This window comes from Palaemon carinicauda, chromosome 29, assembly GCF_036898095.1.
Source record: "Palaemon carinicauda isolate YSFRI2023 chromosome 29, ASM3689809v2, whole genome shotgun sequence".
Taxonomy (NCBI): Eukaryota; Metazoa; Arthropoda; class Malacostraca; order Decapoda; family Palaemonidae; genus Palaemon; species Palaemon carinicauda.
In genome coordinates, this window is record NC_090753.1 from 34,210,510 (window position 1) to 34,213,009 (window position 2,500).

Below are 2,500 nucleotides of genomic sequence, written 5' to 3' on the forward strand. Positions count from 1 at the left end.
AGAAAGAGAATAATCACTTCATGAGAGAAAAAATTAACTCTCTATGAGAGAGAGAGAGAGAGAGAGAGAGAGAGAGAGATTTTACAAAAAGTGTATTCTCTCTATCTCTCTCACCTGCAGAAAATTTCTCTCTCTCTCATCTCTCTCTCTCTCTCTCTTCTCTCTCTCTCTCTAAGAGAGTATTTATTTTCTTTATTAAATTAAATAGAGAAGACAAAATAACAATAATCATATCAATAAAAAGATAATGATAATTTTATCAATAAAATCTAATAAAAATAGTTAAATAAGATATAGTTATATTAAGCACAAAAATGTAATTTGTCGAATTATTCTAGTACCCCAAACTTCTCCGGTTATACTTTGGCAATGAAGTTTTATAGATGATGAGGTATCATCGACCAGGCACATGAAAGTCATTAAGTATAAAAAATCTCTAGCACAAATAAAGCACTTCAATTAAGGTTGCAAACTTTGCAACAAAGCCCATCAACTACCTAATCACTTTGCATTCCGCTCGGAACTGAGACCACAAATTTGGTGACGGCGAAGTAACTATATAGCGACAAATATATCACAGGGAAATGACAAGTGATGTATTTTGTGAGTTATTATCTAACACTTTTATATAATTCTTTCACATGTTTATTGGAATAGCTTTCACCGTAGTTCGAAACTCAGTCCAACTCGATAGTTCCTTGTAGTGTTGTCAACCTCACCATCCTTGAGAGCTAGTTTTGAAAAGCCTTCTGGTCAGTACTGAGTCATCAGTAGCTATTTTGTGGCTCTTCTTGATCCCAGCTTGAGAGAGAGAGAGAGAGAGAGAGAGAGAGAGAGAGAGAGAGAGATTTAGGAAATATCTGAATACTATATTTTTGGACGGAGTTTCAATCTAGTGAGTAAATGTTTAATGATTAAAGCCTCCTTGGAGATTACATTAATAACTATCTAGTATTATTGAGAAATAAGTTAAAAAAATGGAAATATGACCAACAAGAAATTTAATTGCAACTAATGCTTAAGTGAAACTCTATCAGAATGTAAAAGGAAAATTCCAATAATCGAACAATAGAAATTTAGTATTAAAAAATTAAAAAAGATAAACCTTTGATGATACAGAATAAATTAAGGATTACAATAAAAAGAAGAAATAGTGAAAGGGATTTCTTGCGTAGATAAAAAGGGGGAACAATAATCCTGGTGTGCTACTAAATCCGCCGGTAATCCAAGTTCAGCAAGACTTTTCCCGATTCCAGGTTGACATACAAATCCGATGTTGAATTGGTGCGTGTTTTGTTTGCTTGTTCTTGTGTATTTGTGTCTGCGGGTCAACTGTGTGTACATGTTAGAGAGAGAGAGAGAGAGAGAGAGAGAGAGAGAGAAGGAGAGAGAGAGTAGAGAGATTATTTTTCATTCAATCAATAGTCCTTGCTTTCTTTGTCCCTTCCCAAAACCCCGTCCATTGCCCACAAGCAACAAACTGTCCAAAAAACTTCATCTTTGATAACTCTCACCCAATCTGACTCCTTTTACTCTAGAGACCTGTATCCTCAACCAATTTAACTTTACCTCATACTTTCTCTTAAGTAATAAGACAAAACGTTTTACATATCCAACGATACAAAAACAAATAACTACGAACGAAAATCGGACGATTTGGTGTTTAAGCTGCGGGATACACACACACACACACACACGTACACACACATCTACTCTCTCTCTCTCTCTCTCTCTCTCTCTCTCTCTCTGGATATATATATATATATATATATATACACATAGAAACATATTATATATATATATATATATATGTCTATATATTATATATATATAATATTTATACATACATATATATATATATATATAAATATATATTGTCTATATATATATATATATATATATAGACATATATATATATAGACATATCATATATATATATATATATATATAATTATACGAAGCTAGTCTAGTGAAGAGTAAATAATTTATTGATGTATTTTATTTATGTATTCAATTTTTTTATGAATTAGCCAGTTCGTAAGGTGATATCCTCATGTGTAGTTATAAGATTGGTATGTAATTACGTAAGAAGTTCCTCATTTATTTCATTGTATTTTTAATTCAAGTCGGTATATGAAAATGATATGTTATTTTTAAGGAATTACCAATTTTTTTACACATATTTTTGTTACAAAGTCCTTACATATCTGTTTAAGAGTGTTATATGATCCACGCTAGATATAAACAAGGGCTTACGTGACTTTTTTTATGGTATTGCGTCATGTTGGTGAGAAATACGCGATACTTATATTCGCCATGTGTTTTAGAAGGTTCTCGAAAATACCAGTGTTAGATTTTATCTTTTTTTTTTCCTAGAACTGTATGTGGGCGGAGCTAGCTGAGAGAGAGTTTGCCATGCACGAGGTTTATTCTCCTGTAGTGATAACTCTGGTGTCGCTAGAAGCTTGCACACATGCCAAGAGAATAATCTTTTAGAATA